This window comes from Pimephales promelas, chromosome 12 (assembly GCF_988280905.1).
Source record: "Pimephales promelas chromosome 12, fPimPro1.hap1.1, whole genome shotgun sequence".
Lineage (NCBI taxonomy): Eukaryota > Metazoa > Chordata > Actinopteri > Cypriniformes > Leuciscidae > Pimephales > Pimephales promelas.
Window position 1 is genome coordinate 25,709,264 of NC_142780.1, and position 14,655 is coordinate 25,723,918.

The 14,655-nt window shown below is 40.8% G+C and overlaps 1 long non-coding RNA gene across 6 annotated transcripts in view; it reads left to right on the forward strand.

Annotated features, from left to right (window-relative positions):
• Nucleotides 1–11,716, forward strand: part of LOC120484364 (uncharacterized) — a 70,927-nt gene extending 59,211 nt beyond the window's left edge. For 5 of the 6 annotated variants that reach the window (XR_016145761.1, XR_016145758.1, XR_016145763.1 and 2 more), the window contains one exon: nt 8,380–11,716. This is a non-coding gene — a long non-coding RNA (uncharacterized LOC120484364). The remainder of the gene's footprint in view (nt 1–8,379) is intronic. The other variant, XR_016145760.1, reaches the window with a different exon arrangement.
• Nucleotides 11,717–14,655: the final 2,939 nt, after the last annotated feature.

Below are 14,655 nucleotides of genomic sequence, written 5' to 3' on the forward strand. Positions count from 1 at the left end.
GGGGACCTTACTCTAATTTACAGGTCCTGGAGCATGCATCAGACTGAATGTTATATTTGGCCTAAAACGTCATCTCTACTGAGAGCTGGCTGCAAATTAAGAACATTTTCTCATACTGAATGTCTGGTAACCCTCCATTAATACTGAAGGTCATCTTGACAAATCTGAAAGTTTAAAGGGATTGTTCAACCAGAATTTTTAAATATGTCATCATATGACTTTCTATCAGAGTTAGTACTGGCTGCAGGTAAAGTCCTAATTGTTGATTTTAATATACATGTAGATAATGAAAAAGATGCAAATGTTGTTACAACATTGTTACAAACGTGTTACAAATCTTATACTATCACTTCTGCCACTAAAGAATGATTTATTAATAATCTTCCTGATCAGTTTCATCATCTCAGCATCCTAGATAGCTTAGAATAACACAATATTGCGACAGAAACTTAATTCTCTCTTTTCCAGCACTTTAGACACAGTTGCTTCTTTGCGCTTAAAGAAGATTAAAGACAATACTATAGTCCAATGCCGTGGTACAACAAGCACACTCGGGCCCTTAAGAGAGCAGCCATAAAAAAGATCGAAACTGGAAGAAAACTAAACTAGAGGTATTTCGCATTTCATGGAAGGAGAGCTCGATTGCATACAGAGAGGCCTTAAAAGCTGCTAGATCTGCTTATTTTTCAACCCTATTAGAAGAAAATAAACAAAACCCTATCTGCCGTAAAACTTCAAATAATAGCCCGGGCTTTTATTTTCCCAAATCGTTGAACTGCACCAGCTTGTATATGAGACAGGCCTTTATAAATTAGTGTTTACTTTAGCGAGCTCTTAATGCATTATAGTCCTTCACGACACGTGTATTGAGATCTCAAAATTCAGGCTAGTTGATAATACCTAGAATATCAAAATCGTCTGCAGGTGGTAGATCCTTTTTTTTAAGGTAGACCCAAGGTTTACCACAGTCCGCCGGATCCAGGCCGTATCCAGATCTGATGAAGGACCTGCATCTGGACGTGACGACAACGCAGTCCTGAAGTGTCACTAGTCCCTCCCTGTGAAGGCCTACTTCCCTTTACCAGATAATCATTGTCAGGATTGCGGTTCATGCGGCTATACTGAAGCGCTAAAATTCTGTATTCGAAATTTTAAAGTCAGACAAGAAGTTTGTTGATGCCTGCGCACATATTCAAACGCGGATACCTCATACTTATAGAATGAATTCGTAATACGCATTTGCACACCCCCTCCTTGAACTGCCACCTTAACGTGGTGGAGGGGTTTGAGTACCCGAATGACCCTAGGAGCTATGTTGTCTGGGGCTATATGCCCCTGGTAGGGTCTCCCAAGGCAAACAGGTCCTAGGCGACGGGTCAGACTAAGAGCGGTTCAAAAACCCCCTTATGAAGGAAATACACCCAAGGACCGTGACGTCGCCCGGTATGGCGCAGCCGGGGCCCCACCCTGGAGCCAGGCCCGGGGTTGGGGCTCGTATGCGAGCGCCTGGTGGCCGGGCCTCTCCCCACGGGGTCCGGCCGGGCTCAGCCCGAAGAAGCGACGTGGGACCGTCTTCCCGTGGGCTCACCACCTGCAGGAGGAGCCGTAAGGGGCCGGTGCAGAGAGGATTGGGCGGCAGTCGAAGGCTGGGGCCTCGGCGACCCGATCCCTGGACACGGAATCTAGCCTTAGGGACGTGGAACGTCACCTCACTGGCGGGGAAGGAGCCCGAGATTGTGCGTGAGGTTGAGAGGTTCCGACTAGAGATAGTCGGAATCACCTCTACGCATGGCTTGGGTTCTGGAGCCACACTCCTTGAGAGAGGATGGACTCTTCACCACTCTGGAGTTGCCCATGGTGAGAGGCGGCGGGCTGGTGTGGGCTTGCTTATAGCCCCCCAGCTCAGCCGCCATGTGTTGGAGTTTACCCCGGTGAACGAGAGGGTCGTTTCTCTGCGCCTACGGGTCGGGGATAGGTCTCTCACTGTCGTTTGTGCCTACGGGCCAAACGGCAGTGTAGAGTACCCGGCCTTCTTGGAGTCTCTGGGAGGGGTGCTGGAAAGTGCCCCGACTGGGGACTCCGTTGTTCTACTGGGGGACTTCAACGCTCACGTGGGTAACGACAGTGACACCTGGAGGGGCGTGATTGGCAGGAACGGCCCCCCCGACCTGAACCCGAGTGGTGTTCAGTTATTGGACTTCTGTGCTAGTTACAGTTTGTCCATAACGAACACCATGTTCAAGCATAAGGGTGTCCACCAGTGCACGTGGCACCAGGACACCCTAGGCCGTAGGTCGATGATCGACTTTGTGGTCGTTTCATCTGACCTGCGGCCGTATGTCTTGGACACTCGGGTGAAGAGAGGGGCGGAGCTGTCAACTGATCACCACCTGGTGGTGAGTTGGATCCGATGGCGGGGGAGGAGGCTGGACGGACTCGGCAGACCCAAGCGTACTGTGAGGGTTTGCTGGGAACGTTTGGCCGAATCTCCTGTCAGAAAGATCTTCAACTCTCACCTCCGGCAGAGCTACGACCAGATCCCGAAGGAGGCTGGAGATATTGAGTCTGAGTGGACCATGTTCTCCACCTCCATTGTCGAAGCGGCTGCTCGGAGCTGTGGCCGTAAGGTCTCCGGTGCCTGTCGAGGCGGCAATCCTCGAACCCGGTGGTGGACACCGGAAGTAAAGGATGCCGTCAAGCTGAAGAAGGAGTCCTATCGGGCCTGGTTGGCTCGTGGGACTCCGGAGGCAGCTGACAGGTACCGGCAGGCCAAGCGGACTGCGGCCCGGGTGGTCGTGGAGGCAAAAACTCGGGCCTGGGAGGAGTTCGGTGAGGCCATGGAGAAGGACTATCGGCTGGCCTCGAAGAAATTCTGGCAAACTGTCCGGCGCCTCAGGAAGGGGAAACAGTCCCCTACCAATGCTGTTTACAGTAGGGGTGGGCGGCTGTTGACCTCGACTGGGGATGTCGTCGGACGGTGGAAGGAATACTTCGAGGACCTCCTCAATCCCGCCGTCACGTCTTCCATTGAGGAAGCAGAGGCTGAGGGTTCGGAGGTGGACTCGTCCATCACCCTAGCTGAGGTCACCGAGGTAGTCAAGAAACTCCTCGGTGGCAAGGCACCGGGGGTGGATGAGATCCGCCCCGAATACCTTAAGTCTCTGGATGCTGTGGGGCTGTCTTGGTTGACACGCCTCTGCAGCATCGCGTGGCGGTCGGGGACAGTGCCTCTGGGATGGCAGACCGGGGTGGTGGTTCCTCTTTTTAAGAAGGGGGACCGGAGGGTGTGTTCCAACTATAGGGGGATCACACTTCTCAGCCTCCCTGGGAAAGTCTATGCCAGGGTACTGGAGAGGAGAATACGGCCGATAGTGGAACCTCGGATTCAGGAGGAACAGTGCGGTTTTCGTCCTGGCCGTGGAACACTGGACCAGCTCTATACTCTCTACAGGGTGCTGGAGGGTTCATGGGAGTTTGCCCAACCAGTCCACATGTGTTTTGTGGATTTGGAGAAGGCATTCGACTGTGTCCCCCGAGGCGGCCTGTGGAGGGTGCTCCGGGAATATGGGGTCCGGGGTCCTTTGCTAAGGGCTGTCCGGTCCCTGTATGACCGAAGCAGGAGCTTGGTTCGCATTGCCGGTAGTAAGTCAGACTTCTTCCCGGTGCATGTTGGACTCCGGCAGGGCTGCCCTTTGTCGCCGGTTCTGTTCATAATTTTTATGGACAGAATTTCTAGGCGTAGCCAGGGGCCGGAGGGTGTCAGGTTTGGGGACCACACGATTTCGTCTCTGCTCTTCGCGGATGATGTTGTCGTGTTGGCCCCTTCATACCAGGACCTTCAACATGCACTGGGACGGTTTGCAGCTGAGTGTGAAGCGGCTGGGATGAAAATAAGCACCTCCAAATCCGAGGCCATGGTCCTCAGCCGGAAAAGGGTGGCTTGCCCACTTCAGGTTGGTGGAGAGATCCTTCCTCAAGTGGAGGAGTTTAAGTATCTTGGGGTTTTGTTCACGAGTGAGGGAAGGATGGAACGGGAGATTGACAGACGGATCGGTGCAGCTTCAGCAGTAATGCGGTCGATGTACCGATCTGTTGTGGTGAAGAAGGAGCTGAGCCGTAAGGCAAAGCTCTCGATTTACCAGTCAATCTACGTTCCTACTCTCACCTATGGTCATGAGCTTTGGGTCATGACCGAAAGGACAAGATCCCGGATACAGGCGGCTGAAATGAGCTTTCTCCGCAGGGTGGCTGGGCGATCCCTTAGAGATAGGGTGAGAAGCTCGGTCACTCGGGAGGAGCTCAGAGTAGAGCCGCTGCTCCTCCACATCGAGAGGGGTCAGCTGAGGTGGCTTGGGCATCTGTTCCGGATGCCTCCTGGACGCCTTCCTGGGGAGGTGTTCCGGGCACGTCCCACTGGGCGGAGGCCCCGGGGAAGACCTAGGACACGCTGGAGAGACTATGTCTCCCGGCTGGCCTGGGAACGCCTCGGTATCCCCCCAGAAGAGCTGGAGGAAGTGTCTAGGGAGAGGGAAGTCTGGGCATCTCTGCTTAGACTGCTGCCCCCGCGACCCGGCCCCGGATGAGCGGAAGAAGATGTATGTATGTATGTATGCATTTGCACACCATCAGTGTTCTTAAAAGTTGGCATGGAGAGAACTTAAGCGTTTTCTGTTAAAACGGTATTGTGTTAGCAGCCCCGACTTGTATGGCTTTCTTTCTTCTGCGGAACATAAAAGGAGATGCTGTGTGAGGAACAGATCCCAACAACATTTGTATTAGGCATCCACATTATAAATACCAACCGATCTTTTGTGAAGTTTCTGTGCAAACAGAAGCACAAAAGAAATTGTGCTTCTTTTGATCAAAGTCAATAAACCTTGAGTTGATTTCTTTGGCACCTTTGTGCCACAAAATAAACATAAGTGTTTCGTTTCATTTTATTTCAAAGTGTTTAACTTTGAACATTGTGCTGATCATAAGAACCCACAAATCATTGTTGGTAAAAGAAGAAAAAAGACAGGAACAGAAATAAACAGAAAGTTCCAAGATTCAGTAACATTTTAAACAAAGAAACATTTGAATAAGAAATATGGTCTGATTCACATACAAGCCATTTTTATGACCACCTTGGCAGAGATCATTAAATTATTCGAAAGCAGTGTGTTGTATCTAAAGTGCATCCATTATTCATGTAAATTTACATCCCAGGAGAAATCTAGTGTGATGGATTGATGAGCAATAGGTGCATCATAGAACAAGGCTAATTCCAGATATGGTGTATTGGCTACACAAGTTTGAGGTCACACAAACAACATGCCTACCTTGTAACACTGACCCAGAATGTGTGCATAGTGATATTTTCATCTTGCAAATGACACTGGTTTTAAACAAATCCATGATGGCTCTATAGTAGGCAGAAAAGCATTTAAATGTGTGATTGAGGCTGACATATGACAAGTCATAGACCCCTATTTACTGAAACCACATATAATCCTCTTGGAAACAGCTGATGAAAAGTCAAGGCCATTTTCTGAATAAACATCATCAGCCCAAAACACTAATCATCTCTGGCCATTTTGATGTCAAACAGACATTGGCCTGAGGAAAGAGCAAAGAAGAGAAACAGGAAAAGTCATTCAATTTCTCGGTCAAAGGAGGCAAGGAATCCAAGTATAGTTGGCTAACCGCTCTAAATTTGAAGAAATAACTTTTTCAGAACAAATTTCCCTGTTGTCCTGAGAAATAACAACAGTTTGCTGACACTCAAGGTCAATATTTAAAGGAGCATATTTTTGGCCTCTGTTGATAAACTAATTTGTGTTTGTGTATAGGAGAAATAGAAGTGACAACACTTCTCTGACAATGTACAGCCTTTGACAAGATACGTGAAAAAAGATTCACCAGGTTGGATGTAGAGATTGAGTGCAGAACGAGATATACTTTTGGCCCACAGAAAATAGAAAACAGACAGGGCAAATAATTTGTTTTGTGCGATTCAGTAAAACCCCTTTGTAATATCCAACCAAAGGGATAGGGATCTTTACGGCCTCTTGAAGTTGAATGGGAATCATATTAGGATGGAGAATTGAATGATTTTGGTTCAGTTTCTCTGAATATTTTAATAAAGCACAGCCAACAATTATTCCATGACCAATTCAATTTCGAGATGTTTTATTCTGTGGCTCTTCTGTAACACAGTTACACAGCTAACATTTTACTTCTTACAATTAAATGAGATTATACAACTTTTCCGTAATTTAGTGGTTGTTTTCAACCTGCTCTTCCTCGGCCAGACAGGCGAGCCAGTGATCAGAAGTGACCACAGATGTGTTTCTTTGGAAACCTTTAAAGCATTGGATTATAATTCACAAAGTTTGGACATTTTGAACATTATGCACTCAATCAACATCCACCACATTTATTTCTAAAAGCTCTTGTGTGAGCTGTTTTTTTTCCCCTCTAACCTCTAAGTGAAAGGGTGGAAACTGAATGTTGTCCAGGAGATAGAATGGATTATAGTAGTGTGCCCTCTTTTGATCTTTACTTTACTTCCTCTGGAGAGATGGGTCTGAGTCTTTACAGTCTAGGTAGTGAACAAAGAACAGAAGCCCAAGTCAGAAAGAACATGACTGAGAGCTAAATGCCATGCACTGTTGTCCCTATCTATGTTAAAGGGCAAAAGATAACCGCTAGAGTCAGAGGCTCCCGGGTTACCCTGTGATGTGAGCTTTTTATGAGCAAATAAGAAAAATAGAGAAATAAATTCCCTTATGATTGCACAGCTAATGATTCTTCATTAAATCTAAATGTTTCTGAATCAATATGTTTTGATTAACATAGACAAAATCATATAAATTGTTAATCTTATTGATGTTTTATTTTTCAGTTAAGGTATTTAGCTATTAGTACTTGGTTAGCTATTTTTTAAGATGCAGATTTTGATGCCTGACCATCAAAAGCACATCCAATGCCCCTTCAAATACCTGTGGAATATCAGCAAACCAGATCCACTTAAGTGATGCAAAGAGAGACTAGAATTTCATGGCAGCTTGTCTGACTTGTTCGAGATGGAAAAGCTTGTTTGTTTAGGCTAGACTTAAAACAGACTTGGTCTGGCAGGACTAGAGGTTTGTGAAACTGAGATTGGTGGAGAGCCGTTTTGCATTACACTTTAGATTAACACAAGTCTTGAAGAAAACCAGCATATAGACATTTTCTCAACATTAGTTGTGCCATCGACACTACAAAGTCACTTTATGAACAGACTATCCATTACAAAGCATACCAGGCAAAATACTGCATGTTAGAATAGAATAGAATAGAATAGAATAGAATAGAATAGAATAGAATAGAATAGAATAGAATAGAATAGCTTTTTTACTTGCCTTAATATGTTAAGTTAATTTACTGGTTTTAGACGAACATAGAAGCTGAGAAAGAGGGTAAAACTACATCTTCACACCACTGGCATGACTGCACACACAGCAAACACATCAATCCAGGTTCAACCTGTCACTTACATGAGATCACATCAATTGCAAACCACAGCGATCCAATGATCCAGTCAATTCCCGATCGACAATTCAAGTCCTGCCCTACATTTTTTTTCTTGTTCGAGATGCAGTTTCACAAAGAAATGCATCACAATAGGGAATAAAACTTCCTGCAATTTCCATTTCATGCAACTTTAACTTCCATTTTACAAATTGAATGTGATGAAATTCTATCATGAAACTCACTGGCATTGGCTGATTGGTCAATCTGATCAATCAAACTCAATCTGCTTGCAATCTTATCATTCAAAAGGCACAGCTGATTGGTTCCTGCTGTGTCAGTAGTCAATGAGCTCACTGCTCAACCTTCAAATACTTGGTTTGACATTTGCTGTAGACCTTCGTAGCTCCACCTCTATGGATCTGATAGGGGTAATTCATGTATGTTATATTGTACAGCAGCATCATGTCTTGCTTGTTCACAGCATTGTGTGTGTATGTATTGGCAGTTGCAATTCCCGTACTTGATCAGCATCAATAACAGCAGCAGCGTAGCAGATCTATTCCGCCAAGACCAACCATATCAACATTGTCAATCAGCAGTCAACAAAGCTCACTTCATTCCAGCCTTTGCAGATCATTCTACTCTTAATATCTTGGGCTTGACTGAGACCTGGATTCATCCAGAAGACTCAGCAACCCCTGCTGCTCTCTCTAACAACTTCTCTTTCTCTCACACCCGTCGCCAGTCTAACAATTTCTAACAATTGGAAATACTCAACCCACAGTGCAATAACAACTCATTTGAATGAATTGATCATGCTATTACACTTACAATTCCCATTAAGATCCATATTGTAATCATATATTGCCCCCCCCCCCCCAGGTCAACTGGGAAGCTTTATAGAGGAGCTGGATGTGCTGCTGTCCTCTTTCCCTGAGGATGGCATCCCACTTGTAGTCTTTGACGACTTCAGCATTGATCTAGAGAAGCCGTATGCTACAGACTTCACCTCTCTCTTAGCCTCCTTCGATCTCAAATGGCTCATCACCACAGGTATTCACAAGTCAGGCAACCAACTGGACCTGGTCTACACACGCAATTGCATCACAGACAATATCCTAGTGAAACCTCTCAACGTCTCAGACCATTTCCTCATTACCTTCAGTCTTCAACTTACTACCCATGCACCACCAATTCCCCTACCAGTTACTTTCAGGCGAAACCTGTGCACACTTTCTCCATCCCTTCTTTCCTCTGATGTGTCATCTTCTGTCATCATCCAAGCTTTAATTCCTGCTAAGCTTATAATAGATTTAGTAACATATAAAAGCTATAATAAAAGCTATAATGTGCATTCCCACAGCCCCCCACACTTTTCAGATGGCTCTTATGCTCCTGGCTAGTCTGGTTTACAGATATAGATGTTTTCCTGTTTCTTGCTGTGAAACAAGTAGAAGAGCTTCTGGCTGATCTTTTTAAAACAGACACATTGCTGACACACAGTATAAAGAGGCCCACCAAGAGGGCCAAAAAAAGAGTACGGTAAAGTTCATTGGGTTCGTCACGCACTATTTTAGGATCAAAATATTAACCATATTATTTCCTTGTCTACTGTGGTGAATTACATAGGAGAGGGGTCCTCATAAACACTGGTGGTTTAAGGAGCGTGTTCCTGGCACTATCTCCATCAGCTGCTGCCAGGAGATAATGTTGCCCTGTGATTTATGTGGTGCGAAAACTGAGGCTCCAGGGAGCGAAGAGCTAAACAAGTGGAAGCTTAAGGAGTAACTTAACAGAAGATAAACACATTACAGGATTAATGTAACACCACACACACAAAAAGCACAAAAACACACACACACACACACATACACACACATGTCCTGGCTCAGATGTTACCTTTTGCATTTAGCAGTATGTATTCACTTGCTTCTTAAATTGTTTTAATTGTTGATGTTGAACAACCTGTACATTTTACAGTAAACCTGTAATTTACAAACAAGAAAATGTGCAACTTACATATACTTAGTAATATATACATAGTAACATATACTATATGCAAGTGTTAAAAGAGGAAGCCATGATGAATCATGAAGTAAGCCATCATGGTAAAACATGACATGCAATAATCATTCATTAAATGTTAACAGCATTCATTCTGTTTATAAACAGAGATAAAACCCAAATGTGCATAACTGCTACACAATTCTAAATGTGCAAAGAAATTATTAGAACAAAATACCCTGAAATATGAAGTGTCACATAGAGAATGCTGGGAATGTCAGTTTACAGTTTTTCACTGTAAATTATAATTTCATTTGTTCTGCTTCACTTCTAAAATCTCTTAACAGTAAAAGTACATGAAACTTTTACAGTTTTTTTATGGTAATACTTAACCTATTAACAGTTTTTTTCCCCATAGCGTTTTTACAATATTTTACAGTTAATTACAGTGTAAAGGCAATCATTTTTATATATAAAGTACAACAATAATGATCAATTAAAAAGTCATTGGCCTTTTCAATGCCATTATTTTAAGTAATTTAAAATGTATATATTAGGAAATCCTTATTTTGTATTATACAAACTTATTGTATTTTAACTCTGGCTTCTTAACTTTATTAACAAACACCTTTCTTCTTTCGTTGTATAATTGGCAAAGGTTATAGAAGAATTAGTTTTAAAAAAAATGGCTGTGCTGACAACATAAAAAGTATTTTATTTCATTTGAAGCCTGCAGTGCTTCATGCTAACTGTACATTGCTGTCCGATAAAGATGAGTAACGTGTCCTGCTGAAATATTATCCAGAGTTGGGCATATGAAATCATAAGACACAGTGATTTAACTCGACTTGACTGTGCAGTGTAATGGAATATCTGTCATGAGGCATGTTTTGATTATCCAGCGGCGTGGTTTCGATTTGAAAGAGACATACCTTTTAGAATAGCATCTTCTGTATCTGGAATGTGTCTAGTGACAAAGTAGGAGCTCAACTGTTTTAGTAAAAAAAAAAAATGTTTATGATTTCTGCCACAGCATATTATGGTCTGACCAAAGAACCAAAGTGTTTATAAAAGATCATTGTGAATTTGGGATTCTTTTTTGTTTAACCAGAAGCATGTTTACATTTATAAACCCGGAAAAAAAAAATCCTGTTCGGTCTCGTATCACTTATGTTTTTATGTGTTTGTCATAGTTTGTTTAGTTTTTCTTTCTGAGTGTAATTTTTTACACTCAGAAACATGTTAATCGGGTAAAAGTCATATTTACATAAAGTAATGTTTGGATTTTTTGGTGACACGTTACCTTGTTACCGTTAGTTAATGTATTAACATGAACTAATCATAAGCAATACATTTGTTGCTATACAATTGTTTGTTCACGTTCATATTAAAATGGCACCCAAACTCCACACTTTTAAATCTTGTTTAAAAACATTTTTTTATTCTCTGGCCATGAGAGCTGCTGCGGTCTTCGTTGTTTCTGTCATTGTTGATGTGAGTTTTTGCTTTATCTTTTATTTTTTATCTCTGTAAAGCACTTTGGTAACCTTGCTGTTTGTTTAAATTGTGCTATATAAATAAAGTATGGTATGTTAGTTCACGGTGCATTAACTAATGTTAACAAATAAAACTTTTGATTTTAATAATGTATTAGTAATTTTGAAACTAACATTAACAAAGATTATTAAATGTTGTAGAATTGCAGTTCATTATTAATTCATGTTAAGTAATGTAGTTAGCCAATGTTAACAAATGAAACCTACTGTAAAGTGTTACCGACTTATCTTATGAAGCTACAGCAGCAAAAGGTTTATTGCTAACTCTGTTAAACTTACAATGTTACAAAATGTAAAGTCTCTAGAAAGCCTCCATGATTGTCAGCAATGAGTTGTGGTGTCACTTGTTGATATAAAGATGATGGTCATATTGCATTTCCACATGTTTGCCACTCTGATACAAAAAAAAAAAAAAAAATCACCCTCTGGCTTTTTCATTGGAAAGCAGCTGCAATCAAACTGCTGAATGTCTCTGAATGCCAGAAAAACAACGAATTTAAAGATTTTGGCTTTCGCCTTAAAATATTTACCACCTATCACTGGTGTGAGAACTGTCTATGGCTTCCTGTATTAATGTACAAAGTCACGAAGTGTGCAAACAGATATTTTCATTTCCTTTGCAGGTTCTTAAAATAAAAGAATAAAATGTAGATAATAAATGTGAGGTCAAACTGTGTTAATTTGCTTGTACTTGTGCCTTCATCCTTTTGCTTTTGCATAAAAGAGCAACTGTTTTATGTCTTTAGTCTGTTAGTGTTTTGCCTCTCTGTTTTGCCAGTAGTCAAGTGTTGCCAATAGGGAATTTATCTTGATGGTTAAATGACCAGTTTAGCCTAAAATCCTGCTTTAAGTATAGCATCATGTACTTTCCTTTGCTGATGAGAATAATTGATAGCATTTGGCCTTTTAAAAAAGGAGAAACTGTCTGCTTTCAATTGTTTTTGTAAACGTTAATCTTGTATCATTTACCAGTGACTCTGCTATGATTTGCACAGTGCAAAAGGAGGCTGTAGGCCTGCCATGACTGTTGAAAGGTAACTCTGGAGCTAGATATCCATCTCTGCACTACAGATGATTATATGACACATAGTTGTAACCTGCATTGGCTTTGTTTTGGCCGTTTCTATAATAATCATCAGATTGTTAAAGTTGCCATTGGAAAATCAGGTTTATATTAACACTGAATATTATTACTTCAGTGGCAGGCAAAAATATTCAAACACGTTTTTTGTTTTTTTGCTTCCTTAAATTAAACTACTTTAAATTACTCTATTTCCCTATCAATCTACACTCCATACACCAATAACAAAGCAGAAAACATCTGTGAAAATTTAGCACATTTATTAAAAAGGAAAAACTGAAATATTTGTGAAGAATATTAACACAATGAACACATTGAACACAATTTTAATATATTATAATCATCACAAGTATAATTATATATTTATTGTAATATAAATTATAATATATTTGTGTATGCTCACAAACTTTATATTATTAAATATGTCAGTAACACTTTATAATAAGGGCTTATTTGTTAACATAAGTTAATGCATAGATTAACATGAACAATGAGCAACATATAAATACAGCATTTATTAACCTTTGTTAATGTTACTTAATAATACTTCATGTTCAGTGCGTTAACTAATGTTAATAAATACAACTTTTGATATTAGTACATTTTGAGATTAACATTAAGATTGATAAATGGAGAAGTATTGTTAGTTAATGTTAACAAATGAAACCTTATTGTAAAGTGCTACCAATATAAGTGACATTTAAACAAATATGAGTGCATTCAATTATATTTGGTATTATAAAGTAAATAAGATACAATTTAATCTTGAATTTTAATAATTAAGCAGATTATAGGCCGTATTCTTATAAAAAAAAAAACAGAATTGTTCACCTCCTCTACTATGTTCGATATATTCAGATAGATTTGGTTGTATATAACCAACAAGTAACCAAGTTTTTTTACTTTCCTATTCTGCTTTAGAAATATGAAATGCAAAGAATTTTATTGATGTAGAAGTATGAGTTATTTATCACAGTCAAGCGTACACCTGAATGATAAAGGTACCCTGAACAAATAGCCCGCTTAGTGCATTTCCCGCCACCAGCCAGACACATCCAAAATCCAGCAAAGGCTTTAGTCTTCATCCATCATTACTTTCTCCCATGCGGCTGCCTGTTTACTGGCAATGCCGAGAACAGATTAAGTGAATAGCTAAAAGGATATCATGACCCTGCAACTTTACCCAATCTTGACGGAAAAATCAAACAAGCAAATTCTCTCTCCCTGACAGAAAAAAGTTGACCTATCAGCAAGCTATCTTAAAAAACCTCTGACTCTGGCATTGGTTGTTGGAGCACCTGTTTGCAACTGCTGTTGAATTGCTCAAATAACACAGGATAATACATGCTGAATATTTTATTTTAGGACGCAGCTCAATATCGGGCTGTTATTATATAGTGTTTAGCATCAAACGTGTTTTGGTTTGACTTTTCCAATGCAATTTCGAGTTATTTGCATACTATTTATGTTAACAAAATCCTTCTCTAGACATAATTTAAATAACTGTTTTTGCTTATTCAAATATTCAGGGCAACTAATTAATATGCCATCAGTATTTTCAAATATTATTGATGAGAAATTTTAATAGACAACAAAATACTTTTGGAATCCAATCTAATTTTGCAAAAGTGTATGGTGGTTTATGCCAAGAATTCATCTAAATGAGCAAAATGTCCCTTTATGTCATGCAGATTTCATAAAGGGATTGGAAACAAAATATCGAATTTCACGTAACCGCAACTTCAATTTAATAGCCAGACAGTCCTCTGAGAAAACGTCTCAGGAAATCATGATGATTTGCCTCTAATTCTCTTTTATGATGTCAGCTTGACAAGCTGGACATCAGAGTAATGTGGGTCTTAAAACGGAAAATTAAATCTGAAAATAATTTATGCTTTGTTTTTGTTTTCTCTCTTGGTCGAACTTTATTTGCAGAGCATTTCTGATGTTGTCACATTTGATTTTAACTGAGTGAAAGCGAACAACTGAAGAAAAACATCAGTCTGAACTGTTTCAAATCTGTGATAAAAAAAGACTCTACGAGTTATAAAGACTATACGAGTTTTAGTCTTATAGAATATTCTGCGATATTAAACTATTAAAGGTGATCTCTGATAAGCTATTGTCCTGGATTTTTAGGGCCAGGTTTACTAAACAAGTCAAATGAATATGGATTGTTAAGATGTCCTGAGGTCATGTTAACACAACCTAATTGTATTTTAATATTAAACGTATTTTATAGTTATTGTGCATTGGAGGGTTTGCGTTGACGCAAGCTGTTAGTAAATCTGATCCTAAGTCTATAGAATACTAGTATTATACAAGGTATGCCTGGTTCTCATTGACTGTGTTGGCCGCCCCAGAAGCCATTATCTACGCATTCCACACAGGCTCTGTGCAGGTTTTAAGTTTACACGATACACCGGCTGGCAAAACAACACAAATTTAGCGTTGCTCCAAGCTGAAAACTGTTTATTAGATGCATCTGTGTAATGTTTTCTATAATACCATTTTGAG